Genomic DNA, 15,617 nt, shown 5'->3' on the forward strand with positions numbered 1-15,617 from the left:
TGTGCATGCTCTGTTGTCTGTGTCTATGTGTCTGTGGTTCTGTCAGTGTGATCATGTGATGTATCTGACCCCAGGAATGTGTCAATAAAGTTTACCCTTCCTGGGACAATGAATTCACGGTGTTCTTATTTCAATATCCAGGAGTGTATTTGATGTCAACTGACGATGGAGCTTTACGCTCAGATCCATATTGCGTATTAACCGGAAATTCCTGCGGATTTAGAAATTAATATTCAGTTATATGTTATCCATTAATACGATTGAGGCAATGGTTTTTTTTTTCATATTTCGTTTGTGGGATTCTCGGTTGTTGCTGTAACAGCAGCGCCGCCTGCTGCCGCTGCCTGCTGTTTTGTGTAGCGTATTAACGCATGCTGCAGCTCAGCCCATCTGAGTACCCACTTCCTCGCGTGTGCAGGCACAACGACCTGGCGTGGAACGTGCGCCTCTACTGCCGCGGCCTGCTGTCGGCCGTCAACCTGACGGAGGACCTGCGCCGCGTCGAGCCGTGGGCCAGCAGCGCCTGGTCGCACACCGACCTGTCCCGGCTGCGGCGCGGGCTCGTCGGCGCACAGGTCTGTACCGCGGGCTGCCTACCGCTCACCGCCGCACGTCTCTGCCAGTGTGCTGAAACAACGGCCGCGGGTCGCGCGTCACTAAGTCCACTAATACCGGCTTCTGCAGCAAGATGCGAGTTTCGTTAAAAGTACCACTCGGGACGGCATTCAGACAAGACGTCTTCGTCTCTGATGTGGCGCAGGGCAGGTGGATTGGGGCTCTGGCCAGGGGCTGGGCAGGCGCGGGGTCCAATTTAACAATTAATTTATTAAACCCAAAATAATGGTTAGCAATAAGCAGAATTAGGAAAAACAGATCGAGTGCTGAGCAGATTTGCTGTTTGAAATCCATATTAAGGAGACGTCAAAGTACCAACACATACATCACCCTTGTGGATCTCAAGAAGACGTACAACTCTGTCGACAGGCGAACCGTTTTAAACACTTTATAATAGCTCACGGTAAACAGGAAGTTTAAAGAACTAATATGCCAGTAACTCACAGACACAGCGTCACAGGTTAAGTTTCTCGGTGATATGTCTGATGCTTTTGCAGTATGTACATGCGTTCGATAAGGGGATGACCTCTCCCGGCTTCTGTTTAACACTGTATTAGAGTAATTCATCAGACAATGAGGGAAAGAAGTCGAGGCTAAAACATCGGGACCTCTGGACAGAAACTAAAAGACAAGTGCCGGCCTGTGTAGCCGAGCGGTTCTAGGCACTACAGTCTGAAACCGCGCGACCGCTACGGTCTCAGGCTCGAATTCGGCCTCGGGCATGGATGTGTGTGATGTACTTAGGTTAGTTAGGTTCACGTAGTTCTAAGTTCTAGGGGACTGATGACCTCAGCCGTTGAGTCCCATAGCGCTCAGAGCAATTTGAACCATTTTTGAAAGACAAGTGCGTAGCACTTATATGACATCTCCGAAAGAAGAGACACCAAGCATTCATACAATTGATTCATCTCGATGGACTATGAATTCACAATCTTCATTACGGAAGCACATTTACTTTCGACCTCCGGCGGGAATCTAAAATTAGTGGGCCTGGAGGACATGGACAGTAAGTGTATATGTGGCGCTAGGCGGGAATGTGGGTCGGTCGGGGAGCATGTCGAGATAGTGCGCGTATTTTCATATCAAATGAGAAGACTCACTTGATTGAAAATTTACGTGAAAAGAATTAGAAGATCTCCACTATAAAAGAAATATGGGAGAAATTTACATGTGTCTTCTTTTGAATATGTCGGAGAAATCACAGTACCATATCGACTACATTTAGAAATAGCCACCAAACTCCAGAAAGCGTAGAGAATAACACGAAATTACTACAATATACGAGTGATGTCTCGTAGCGAGTGATATCTCGTAACGCGAAAATTTGGCATTACAAGACAGTTGCCTTACCTGGAGCACTATATGCATCATAAACATCCTCAGGGGGCCATTCAAATTGCATGAAGAGGCCGAATAACTATAAGAAAAATGTATGGTCCCATTATTACAATTATCATATGGATTTCAAGAAAAGCTACGGACCTATACACTGCATTAGACAAGTTCACTGATACAGTACATAGAAGACGCTTGAAAATCGATGGTAACATCTACAGAATGAGTACTAGCTTAACAGAAAAAATCTACTTAATATAATAAATTCAAGAAAGTTACAACTTACTTGGTTAGAAGAAGTTCATCAGGACTTACGAGAAATAAAAGCCACAGGAGATACCATCAGTTAATCCAAAGTCTTCGGATTCCTAGTTGCAAATATTCGCAGAGTAAGCTGAAACACACACTGGAAAAAGTGGACAGAGGAACGCAAGAAGAAACACAACGAATCCATAAAGAGAGTCTGGGGAGAGAACAAGAAAATAAAGCTTTCAGACCCAGCTAACAAGCTCACACACGCTCTCTAAGTAGGCATAACGAAGAATGAGAAAGAACGAGAACGAAAATACATCTGGACTACAGAATAATAAATATTTTAATTATCACATGACATGCATTATGAGCTTTTAAATCACAAGAACAACTATGCAGATACTACATATCACGATTTCAACACAGATCTGAAGCATAATGTAACACAAATGGCAACATCTACAGGCGAATACCAGTGCGTTTCACTACTCGTTACAGACAAGCAATCTTCGAAAAGACCCATGTAGATACTTTCGGGACATGATCTTACAACATGTACAACCGTCTGTCATACCGCCCCACATCACAAGATTTTTCCCCACTCGTGGACAGTGTCTGCACATATTCCGTGGGCCGTTCGGATGCGGTTCAGGGTAGTCCAAATTGCCCGAGGCTGCTCAAATCCGAGGTCTCTCTCCTGGATATATGGCAGCTGCAGTCATTTTGGAAGAAAGTTTTGGTGCCAACAGCCTATCCATTCATTGGTGGCACTAAATTCATTTCCAGTAAAGAAAAAAAGTAGAATGATCGTGTGGTATTGATGGCCGGAAGGCCCCATCCGGAGAACTTCGGCCACCGAGTTGCAAGTCTTATTTCAGGTGACGCCACACTGGGCGACTTGCTCGTCGCTGATGATGAAAGGATTATGAGGGCAACAGAACACCCAGTCCAAGAGTGGAGAAAATCTCCATCGCGCACGGGGCCGCCGCAAACACGTTACCGTTTCCTTTGTTTTACACCTTGTTCGTCATTCTTCGTCGTATTTGGTCGTAGCGGACGTCACAAGGCATCCGTTGATGTTAGTTGTTGGTCCTTTCAGTCAGTTTCTTGTTACAGATACTAGCCATGTCTCTTATCGAACACGCTGAGCTACCGTGCCGGCATTCAGCTAAGCATGCGGACTTCCCGTAAGAATCATGGCTACGATAAGAGTGAGACATCTTGATGTTTTCTTTTTCCCTCCACAGGGAGTTTATCATTCAGTATTGGAATTTGCATCATGAACAGTCTTCTGGTATTCACAGAGTGGCGCACTCTTCCATATGATAGCAGGAGGTGGAATGTGAGTCAAGGCAGATAACCAGTATGTAGGAGTATATCGCATTGACCTACTAACAATGTGCATTGCTTCGTTAAGTTGTACAAACTTTTTTTTCACACATGAGCTATTAAGCGAGACAAACCCACAGTACTCTGCTGCTGAGAACACCAATGAGAGTGCTGATACTCTAACAAGGAAACATTACCAACTTGACATCTTGTTTTAATGAGAATACAGCACGCGCGCTAGATATGAGCGCCAGCAATCGATTTCGCTCGAAAATCTGGGACATAATTCTGATAGTACACAGTTATGACATTCTGATAATACAGTCTCAAAACTTTGGCGAGCACCGGCAGGTTGTCACTCTCTCCTTCCCACTGAGGAAGCCTAATGCCCGAGCTCGAACTACTGTACAGCGAGGCGACAACCGGAGCTGTCCTATTCCCTGAATGTTGAAGGCGACGGAAGAGGAGGAGGGATGTGGATATATTCACCAACTCGTTTTGACATCTTGTTCCAGAACTCATGTTATGCCAACCGAAAAATAGTGAATACTATGAATAAGTAAGATGTCAACCTCACGCTTATATATGTACATTATTAGTTTTGACAATATTCTGATACTCTTATTCTGCAGCTATATATACGCCTCAAAATCAAAATAAATAAATCTATGCAACTGAACACCTATTATCGTGCCATTCACGTTGAAGAATAGCGGATCTCCTGGAAATGTACTTTCCTTTACCAGAACCAGCTTTAAAATTCAAAGAAAATAGCGCACTACAGCATTGTTGATAATATGTAGCGCGACGCTATTTCTTTAATAAACACACCCATTCGTTTCATTCATTTACACTGAATTTGAGGACTGTAACATCAAAGTGCTCAAAATAAAATATTTCCGGGATCAGTAACAGGTTGGAAATCGCGCACTTTGATGTAGTGAACTAAAAACAGTGTTTGATAAACTTTTTACTCTCCTAAACAGTACTTCGAGCTCAGTCTTCAAGTGGTGGCACTGCAGCAGAGCGACTGACAACCGGTAGGCGCCCATGTTTAAAATCTGTACTTTCAGGAAGTCATATATATGTACTATCAGAATTACAGCTCAGATTTTCGAGTGATCCATTTCTGGGGCTGGTACCTCGCAAGTGTGCATTTCCCTCCTGAAAGTATGGTGACCTATGTTTGTAAGAGTGTCTACCGGCGATACCCAGCTAGTGCCATAGATTTTGTGGAGAATGTTATATCTGCCTTTGATCTCAGCAGATGTGAGTGTCAAGCGCTTCTTAAACGAATGTGTTCTTTCTAAAGGGATCCCAAGGTATTTTGGATGCATGTTATTTGAAGTTTGTTTCGCTCGAAATAGGTATCAAGAACTCTGTGAGTCATTCTATTGTGGAGATGAAAATTATCATTTCCTGGTTTATCTGAGGTAGCTCGTAGCCTCTGTTCATGGAAATATTGGCTTAAAATGTCTAGATCAAACATTAGGATTTCTTGAGTTCTTTCGTAGGTTTTGTGTTGGCTAGCTACTGCCCAGTCATCCGCATAGCCGAATGCCGTAAACTGTGTTACAGAAATGTCATATATATATATATATATATATATATATATATATATATATATATATATATATATATATATATATACACAAAAGAGGGGTGACAATGATTTCTCGCTTCCCTAACAGTCCTTAAGTCACTCCTGTGCTGAAGAACAGCCGCTCCCAGACAAATATCTAAAGCCGAGATGCAGAGGGTGTCAGATAATGAAAAAAGTTTCCCGGTTAAAATGAATTTGTCACAATACATGGACTCACACGGTTCATCTCAGCAGTTTGCAGCTACAAACTTAGAATAATCATACAATCACTGTAAAATAATATATCTTTTTATAGCTCGTAAGGATCGTTAATCAGTGTGCAAGCATTAAATACAAGAGAAATATCTTTCATACAATAATCAAAATTAAAATTCAACCTTTGCCCTAGGGTACATATTGTATGAGCGGCAACATTATTAATCACGATGTATGGCCCTCGGCCGTAAAGAGTAATTACAGTGGGCAAAACTTCTGCAACTAGCCATAGGATGCCACAACAAGTTTTAGAATTAGCTTGGCTCATTAAAATAGTACATAACTATATATTGTTCTATTACTACTGCTGCTTTCAGTAGACACTTATCACAACAAGCTGCCCACAACACTCTACAAAACTGCCTGCCCATATGTCTCAATAATGCTCATACATTCACATGTTCAAATAGATTGCTGGTGCACAAGGGTAATAACTTGGGAATTCTTAGTACAAGCTGTGCCAACAAATAAATAATTCCGATTTGTTTTCAATCAGCAACCACAGTTTGTCACACAACGACTACTAACTTGCATGTGAAGTTTGGTTGCTAGCCAACACACACATTGCACCACAGAGTGCACAACAGAGTGCACTATATCAAACATTAAACCAACAGGGTCCAATCATCAGCTGCTAAAGCACTTACATAGTGCTCCTCTTGATATGAGGAGCCCCTTCCACCAACTCCACTGGAATTGCTGTCCTTTCGGCTGGCAAAAGACACCAACTACTCTTCCAGGCTGCTGTTTCCACGCAGCGGCCACAAACTATGCTGACTGTTCGTGACGTCCCCTTGACCGAACCATAGTACACAAGCTTGTCAATGCTCTATCTCTTGACTCTGCTCCGAACTCGCTCATTCCTCCTCATGCAGCAAAGACCTACTGCACCATACCTACTCCTTTGCAGCTCTCGTGCTGGTTACCCCAAGAAAATGGTGCAAATGGCTCTGAGCACCATGGGACTTAACATCTGAGGTCATCAGTTCCCTAGAACTTAGAACTACGTAAACATAACTAACCTAAGACACATCCATGCCCGAGGCAGGATTCGATCCTGCAACCGTAGCGGTCACGCGGTTCCACACTGAAGCGCCTAGAACCGCTCGGTCACAGCGGCCGGCTTACCCCAAAAGACCAACTTCACTGCCGATCTTCACTAGCTGGCCAACCGCTGGGTACCCAGCCAAGGCGACTTCAATAGCGTCCAGGAGATGTATCACGTTCGAAGCGGAGCAAGGGACTGCCACACTCTGGTTGTGCATTGTCTCACCAAGGCCTGGAGCAATGCCAGCGCTCCCGCATATGCTGTCGACCATGCCTCCTATCGACACGCTACCGATAAAGCAGTGCTAACACAACCAGCTGGTCTGGTTAGGAAGCTAGACTAGCCACGAATTACATAGCACGGCACACTATTCACTTTGTAGCTGGGTCACGAAAGCAGGAACAAAAACTGTGACCGAGCGAGGTGGCGCAGTGATTAGCACACTGGACTCGCATTCGGGAGGACGACGGCTCAATCCCGCGTCCGGCCATCCTGAATTCGGCTTTCCGTGATCTCCCTAAATCGCTTCAGCCACATGCCGATAAGGTTTCTTTGAAAGGGCACGGCCGACTTCCTTCCCCATCCTTCCCTAATCCTTTAAGCCCGATGACCCCGTTGTCTGGTCTCCTCCCCCAGAACAACCCAACCCACAAATCGTGTGGAGTGTGTTTTTCTTACTGTGTGAGCACGGTATGCACCTGGAGAACTCTGATTTCTTTGGCAGATACGTTGATGAGCTGAAACACTATGACCGACTGCCTAATACAGCGTTGGTCCACCTTTGGAACGCTATACATCAGTTTATTTGTGTGGCGTGGATTCAGCAAGCCCTTGGAAAGTATCTAGAGATAGTAGATCGGATGTCTACCCACAGGCAGCACAATTTCCGTAAATCATCGGTTGAATTCGGTGGCCAAGACATGAATATAAGTTTACTTTCATGCTTTTCAAACCATCGTAGCATGATAATGGCCATACCTCACAGACTGTTATCCTGCTGGTAAACGCCGTCACCGTTGGGCAACACAGCAAAAACGAAGGTCTGCAAATGGTCTGCTGTAGCGTTCATGTAGTCCACAACTGTCATAGTGCCTTCGATTACTAACACAGGTCCATTGGAAGCCCAAGTTATAGTCCCTACACTATTGTACTGCTCCCACTGGCCTCTGTCCTTGACACATTCCATGCTTTGGAAAGCCATTCACCTGGATGACAGACTCTCTGGCCACCACCATCGACTTGGTGCTACCGTTCGCCTAGATGACGCAACATCCAGTCACAACCATTGACATGTTGCAACGAGAAACGTGATTATTCTGAGAAGCGGAAAAACCCCCTTTCTCCCTCACTGTCAACTATACTATGAGCATGATAGACACTGGTCACACATCGTCCTTATTCCAGTTTCCCGTCGGGCCTTCCCGTTATGAGGTCATCAAACATTGCCACCGGGCCATGTTTTAATAAAAAAACACCACCAAAATGCATATTAACTGCTCGCTGATTGAAGCGTACTGACTTTTCCAGTTCCTTCACTTATTTCGTGAAGTTGGGCCAATCCCACAAGGAACTATGGTGTTGCTAACCTCACGCCACGTGACTTCCAAATATCTTTACATGACTGAGAGAGCTCTAGCGACATTTTTCCGCAATTTCATTGATCTCGACGCTGTAGTTTTTAAGTTACCTAGCTTGTTTGTCAACTTTGTGAACAGTGTGTTTATATGTACAACAGCTCCATATATAGAAGCTCAGATGTTTCAGGTAACATATCATGTTAATCGAAGGAAAAGAAAGAAAAAAATTAATAAACTCACCAGGAAAGTCTCATCACAAAGCCTGAGAATTGTAAGAGAGATACTCTGTGCAACACAATTAAAGTATCACTTTTTCGAAACCCCGTAATTATTTCCCATTATTACATATAAGCTTGAAATTGCTCTCAAAGGTGATTACGACCTTCTTTTGTAAGAGTGCAAAAGCTTGGTGGTCTGCGACATAACTCCTGGGCTCTTTGATGCTTCAAACAACAGGATGTGGGTGATACATTCATAGAAAATTCGTGACGCGAATCCTGGACACATGCGGGTAGGCAATCCCTGTACACTTCTCCGGTCGTGCATTCTTACTAGTAGGTGCTGAAGACTATGTCACACGCTTTCTGTGAGCAGGTATATTTTTAATGTGCTCAACAAATGTCGGCGGGTGGCACTGACAGTTTTGGCGAGGGACACTTTCAGTTTTATTCACGCGTGTGTCAATGTCGCACTACTCGTTGATCACGTGGAAGGAGCGCTGTAAACGCATGTGCGCCCTTTGCTGTTTCCGATCGCATTAGAATTCCGTCGAAACGTTTTGGATGGTCGCTAGTGGTTCCACACTATACACCACAACACTATAGTTCATAGGGGTGTGATCATTTACAGTGTGGTTGCTGGCCCACGACGTCTCTAGAGAAGTTTTGAAGCGTCCATAGGATGTCAGCAGTGTCAACAAAGTCACCCTGTTGCTCATCGCAGTGCGAAATGTCATTTTTCAAGATGTGTGGAAATCAGAGCCTCAGGGGATGGGATGGCTACATTAACGCCATTTATGCCAACCCGTGATGCGTTTTTGCGTCGATTCTGAGCGTCTGTGTGTCTGAAATGTTTATCTCAGCCACACGTGAGAAAACCGTGTGAGTTCAATGCTGGGCTTCTCGACCCTAATCTCCATAGCGGAGGCGGCAAAAGGAGGGGTGAAATATTGGTAAGAGGGGCTGTAACGCCCTTTCAGTGGTGTGACACGTTCGAGGTGTCGTTGGGCGCAGTTTTGGTAAAATGTGGCGCCAATGTGACGACATTAACCCGCCTTACACCTCACATGAAACTCTGAGCCCTGGCCTATTTTTCGCGTATGTCGACACCTTCCTGTTTGAAACGTCTGCGAGCCCGAGAGTGACGTCGCACAGCACCAGGCTTTTGCACCAATACAGACGGTGATTGTAGGTACCTTTGAGCCGAATTTCAAACTTATACGTCGCAATGGGAAATAATTGCGGGGTTTCCAAAAAGTGGCCTTTTAATTGTGCTGCGCAGCATATAACTGGTATAAATGCTGTTCTTTTTGTATTTGGTACCTTAACATGTACACACATCAGCGCAAAGACTGTTTTTTTTTTCTTTGGCGCTGCAAACACTTCAGATATTTTACTACCTGCAGTTTTCTGAACAGTCGTAACTGCGCCGCTAAGTATAGACTACCCCTGTCAGGGTAGACCACTATTTTGCGTCCATGCATTCCCACTTCATCATCTGACATGCTGCCCAGGATAAAATAAGCATTAATGATTTGCTCTTGCCACATGTACTTGGAGTTACTACCCATCCTAAATACAAACGACTCATAGTAGATATAATCACTAGCTTGCAGAGGACGAAAATACTTACGTAATATTGTTCAGTAGGCCGTCCTGAGCCACCAGCAGAAACACCTGCACTTGTACCCGTTACAACCTGTACATGCTTTCAGTTCCTGCGATGTACTTTTGTCGTCTAGTATAAGTTACTATGTGGTCTTAATATCGTTGCACCTTTTTTCATTGTCAGGTGTATCATTTTACCGTGTATTCAGCACACTGGTGCAAATTTAACAATTACAATTTCACCTAGTATTATGACACCTGACGCAGTGATTAAGGCAGTAAGACGCAGGAAAGCGCTCTCGTACCGCCACTGGACGACTGACGCTTGCTTGGTGGCTGCCGCTGTTGCAGTTCTGGTCGGCGTACGTGCCGTGCGGCGCGCAGCACCTGGACGCGGTGCAGCTGGCGCTCGAGCAGGTGGACCTGGTGCGCCGCATGACAGCGCTCTACCCGGGCCACCTCACCTTCGTCACCTCTGCCGACGGTGAGTGGGCTTCGCACTCATCAACACATCATGCGTCGCTTAATTTGTCTTACACCTGTAACTGGATGCCCGCAATCCGATTAAAATTGGGTGTTAGGAGCTAAGAAGCGCCTTGCTCTCTATGTCACATGTGAACTGTCCACTGCAGCCAATGTAGCACGAATACGTACCACTCAGTCTGCGAATTTGTAGAATTCTGCTGCACGTTAGCGCTGTGAAGGAACAAGTACATTTTTGTACAGTGTATGTGTGGAATTCCCATGAAACATAGCCGTTACAAAATCTGTCGAGGAACATCGCCACTAAAAAGTATTTGTTACTCATTATATGAGTGTGTGGTGTCTATTCTTACAGAAATGTCCAAAAGAAGGGAGACTAGGTACTCATATAACTGATTCGCCCCGATGGGCAGTGAGTCCACCTTCTTAAATTAGAATGAGAATGGACAATTCTGTCTGACGTCCTGTGGGGATCTGAAAAGTAGCGATCCTGGAGGATATGGACAGCGACGGCGCATAGGTGGCGCTGAGTGGGAATGTGGGCCCGCCGGGAAGCGTGCCGAAAATGTCCGGGTAGTTGCAATGAGAACTGTGTCCGGGTGGAGCAGTGGTTAACGCAACTGCGTAGTAAGCAGGAGAAGCTGAGTTCAAAATCAAGTCCGGCACAAATTTTTACTCGTCGCCGCTCAATCTGCTTTAAGTCCCAACGCAGCTAACATCAATAGTCCCTTTGCTTTCCTTTCCTTTCTCCCCTTCCAGCTTCAATTAACATATTTCTTGCTCGTTACTTCGGTTACTGAACGTCAAATTGCTGATGTAGCCATTACACAGTTATACTTTTTTGCCAGACTGTAAAGTTTCGGGGCATAACTGTACACTTGAAGGCGCAGTTTGGGTATGATCCTACGCTGAACAGGTTTTTCTCTTCTGCATACTGATTTACTGTCACCACACCTGTAGTTGCTGCAGGTGGACTCCTGGTCATGCCAAAGTATTTCCAAACTTGATGACTCCATACAGGCTTCTTAAGTCAGACACCGCAGTTCTCTCATACAGTGGTTTCTCTCTGCAGTACCAATGTCACCGTACGGCTGTAGCTGTGTCCTGCGCAAATCCACATCTACATCTACATATGTTCTCCGCAAGTCGCCTTACGGTATTTGGCGGATGGTGCCTTATGTGCCGAACTCACACCCTCTTTTCCTGTTCCAATCGTGTATGATTCTGGCAAAGAACGATTGCTGGTAAGCTTCCACCTCAGCTCAAACTCTCTCATTTTAACTCGATAGTCTTTTTTAGAATTTGTAGATTTAGAGAAAGCTTTTGACAATGTTGACTGGAATACTTTCTTTCAAATTATGAAGATGACAGGGGTAAAATACAGGGAGCGAAAGGCTATTTACAGTTTGTACAGAAACCTGATGGCAGTTATAAGAGACGAGGGACATGCAAGGGAAACAGTGGTTGTAGCCTCTCCCCGATGTTGTTCAATCCGTATATTGAGCAAGCAGTAAAGGAAACAAAAGAAAAATTCGGAGTAGGTATTAAAATCCATGGAGAGGAAATAATAACTTTGAGGTTCGCCGCTGACATTGTAATTCTGTCAGAGAAAGCAAAGGACTTGGAAGAGCAGTTGAACGGAATGGACAGTGTCTTGAAAGGAGGATATAAGATGAACATCAACAAAAGCAAAACGAGGATAATGGAATGTAGTCGAATTAAGTCGGGTGATGCTGAGGGAATTAGATTAGGAAATGAGAAACTTAAAGTAGTAAAGGAGTTTTGCTATTTGGGGAGCAAAGTAACTGATGATGGTCGAAGTACAGAGGATATAAAATGTAGACTGGCAATGGCAAGGAAAGCGTTTCTGAAGAAGAGAAATTTGTTAACATCGAGTATAGATTTAAGTGTCAGGAAGCCGTTTCTGAAAGTATATGTATGAAGTGTAGCCATGTATGGAAGTGAGGCATGGACGATAACTAGTTTGGACAAGATGAGAATAGAAGCTTTAGAAATGTGGTGCTACAGAAGAATGCTGAAATTTAAATGCGTAGATCACGTAACTAATGAGGAGGTACAAAATAGGATTGGGGAGAAGAGGAGTTTGTGGCACAACTTGACTAGAAGAAGGGATTGTTTGGTAGGACATGTTCTGAGGCATCAAGGGATCACCAATTTACTACTGGAGGGCAGCGTGGAGGGTAAAAATCGTAGAGGGAGACCAAGAGATGAATACACTAAGCAGATTCAGAAGGTTGTAGGCTGCAGTACGCACTGGGAGATGAAGAAGTTTGCACAGGATAGAGTAGCGTGGAGAGCTGCATCAAACCAGTCTCAGGACTGAAGACCACAACAACAACAACAGTCTTTTCGTGCAGTACGTGTAGCAAGAAGCAGTCCAGGGTGTAACAGGTATAAGTGCAGATATTTCTATTGGTAGCTGAGAATGGTATACTGAATGACATTAAATCAGTGTATACATCATTTGCAGACTAACAATATTATAGCTATTACAAGTTGTACGTTTTTAGGTTAGTATGACTGCTACGGTCGCAGGTTCGAATCCTGCCTCGGGCATGGATGTGTGTGATGTCCTTAGGTTAGTTAGGTTGAAGTAGTTCTAAGTTCTAGGGGACTGATGACCACAGATGTTAAGTCCCATAGTGCTCAGAGCCACTTGAACCCATTTTTTTTAGTTTAGTATGTACCTCCTACTGTGCGTGGCAACGGCAGTCCAATGATGCTTACTTTCACCTGGGCAACAGTTCAGGTGCTGAAGTGCGCAGAAATGATTTCAAAACTGTTAGCTTGTACTGGTAGGCATAGTCAACTTAGTGGTGCAATTAACACCATGCAGAGAACATTGGATGTAAAGATAATGACGTGTTTATGGGGGGACTGTTCGAAGCAGAGAAGAAACAACCAACACGCTTATAACCGTTACACCCTGAATATTGAATTCTCTTCGTACAGTTCACTGTAACTTAGCTGTTGTACGTTAAACTATCTCCACTGCCCTGTAGGTTGTTTGCTGTGGCTGTTCCACACACGCATGCTTGATTACGTCCAGGTAGCCGTGCGTGTTAAATAGCCTCTTCACAGACTGGGATGTGCTCCAGCCTCGGTACGAATCTGCACAGCGGATTGGTGACAAGGGCTGGCGTGGAGCCAAGCCTGGGTGTGGTTTTCAGACGGTTTCCCACATCAAACTAAGTGAATACTGGGCTAATAGCCAAGTATCGCCTCAGTTACGCGATTTTAAATATTTGCAAAAGTTTTGCACACTTTCACATCAGTCACACTACACAAAGGCAGACGTGGTGAACCCATTCAGCACAGGTTTAAGGGGAAGGGTGTTAACGGGTTGGCGACAGGAAGATCGTTTTGCCACCAATCAAATTAACAAGTACTATAGTTGCGCTTTATCAAAACTGCAAAATGGTTCAAATGGCTCTGAGCACTATGGGACTCAACTGCTGTGGTCATTAGTCCCCTAGAACTTAGAACTACTTAAACCTAACTAACCTAAGGACATCACAAACATCCATGCCCGAGGCAGGATTCGAACCTGCGACCGTAGCAGTCGCACGGTTCCGGACTGCGCGCCTAGAACCGCGAGACCACCGCGGCCGGCTCAAAACTGCAGTTTGGTAGTTTTGGTACAGCACATAAATGACAGAATTACCGGTAGTACTGGTAGTGATGGTAGGGAAATAAACATAAATGAGTGTGTAAGAGAGAAACTGGGACCGGACAGCTTCTCCTTGTTTGTTTCGTTGTCCGTTTTTCACAAAGCTATAAATGCACATCATTCACTGTTGGTCCATCTTGTGTCTTATATCCTTACAGAACACAAATTGCATTTTATAAGGGATAAATGTTAGTGGATCGCGTAACTTCGGCGATTTTATATAACCGAAGTACAGTTTACATCCATAACATAAAAATCTATATAATTATAGTTATTTTGCAATCGATAGAACGTTGTCCGTGTTTCCTGTTGTTATTCATAAATGCGAAAGTTGTTTATAAATAACAGAAACATTTTTATAAGAGCTCGACGAAGTACTGAAGAGGTTTTTGATATATTTTTGTTCCGTGCCATTTTATTGTACCTTACCTTTGAGGAAAAAGTGTTTTCTATTGCTATATGATAAAACATTTATTCTTTTTTTTAATTTTCACTGCAACATCCCTGTGTTTCACGTTACAAATCAACAATTCTCAAATAAGACGTTGAATTAATCATTGACAATTTCAGTTTTTCCAGAAATACTGTTTATTTTTAAGTAACAAACCGAAGGTAATTATACTGAACAAATATGTTCCGTCGGTTATGCTGCATTAGGCACATCCTCACTCAGTTTTTGGAAGGATCATCACTTCCGGGGTCCAGGGAAATCTAGTAAGACACTGAACGCAAACGAAAATCAAGCGATCGATCTGAGATAATGCCTACTAGAAATGCAACACACTTAACGTACAGGTAATGCAGGTACGATGTTAACTGACCAAGGCTACTACGAAAACTACCAGTCTACGCTTACATGTGATAATGTACGGTAGCATATGGTATTTTTAAAGCTCTAGTTAATACCCCTGCCGTCACTGAGTGGATGAGGGACAAATCCTATCTGGCGCACCGACAGTACTATGCGAAACATCCTTTTCGATCGGCGTGGACTATCGAAAAACCAGCTATCTGCCGTACAGCAGTAGCCTTAGTGTATGAAAAAAGTATGTTTCCGTACTACAGATTCTTCCCGAGTCGGAAATGAATTGCGCGAGGAGAAAGAAGGTGTGGCTAGGGACACAATTTATTAGATACTTCGTGTTAATAACTGTTTACTCAACTCGGAATGAGAAACTGGAATAATATGAAAACTGCAGAGTCAACACGATCACGCAGGTAAGAAGACGGACGAGAAATGAAACGCTTCCGTTACACCGAGACCGCTGAGAAGAACGAGTTTGAGAAACATGAAAACTGCCTATTACGCCGGAGTCGTGTACGAACTGCCTACGGGGAAGAAAATGTGCAAGTACTGAAACGTTTCAGGCAGTAATTACTTCGAGTCTTCTGGAATATTCGTTACTCAGAAACGATTACAACATGGCGGCCAAATAAATAAAAAACAATAAAAAATAGCGAGTATACATGATAAGCAACAGCCATAGTGTACACAGGATATCCGCTATCAGAGGCCGTACCGCTCTGTTGGTAGCTGCAGCGAGCGAAGTATTCTGTCGCTGTTGACAGCCCGCTCCCAGTTGTCCGAGCCAGCTGACGCAAA

The 15,617-nt window shown here is 44.1% G+C and overlaps 1 pseudogene; it reads left to right on the forward strand.

The window, feature by feature from the left end:
* Positions 1-15,617, forward strand: part of LOC126229636 (dipeptidase 1-like) — a 143,193-nt pseudogene that overhangs the window by 84,457 nt on the left and 43,119 nt on the right.

Source organism: Schistocerca nitens, unplaced genomic scaffold (assembly GCF_023898315.1).
Source record: "Schistocerca nitens isolate TAMUIC-IGC-003100 unplaced genomic scaffold, iqSchNite1.1 HiC_scaffold_376, whole genome shotgun sequence".
Taxonomy (NCBI): Eukaryota; Metazoa; Arthropoda; class Insecta; order Orthoptera; family Acrididae; genus Schistocerca; species Schistocerca nitens.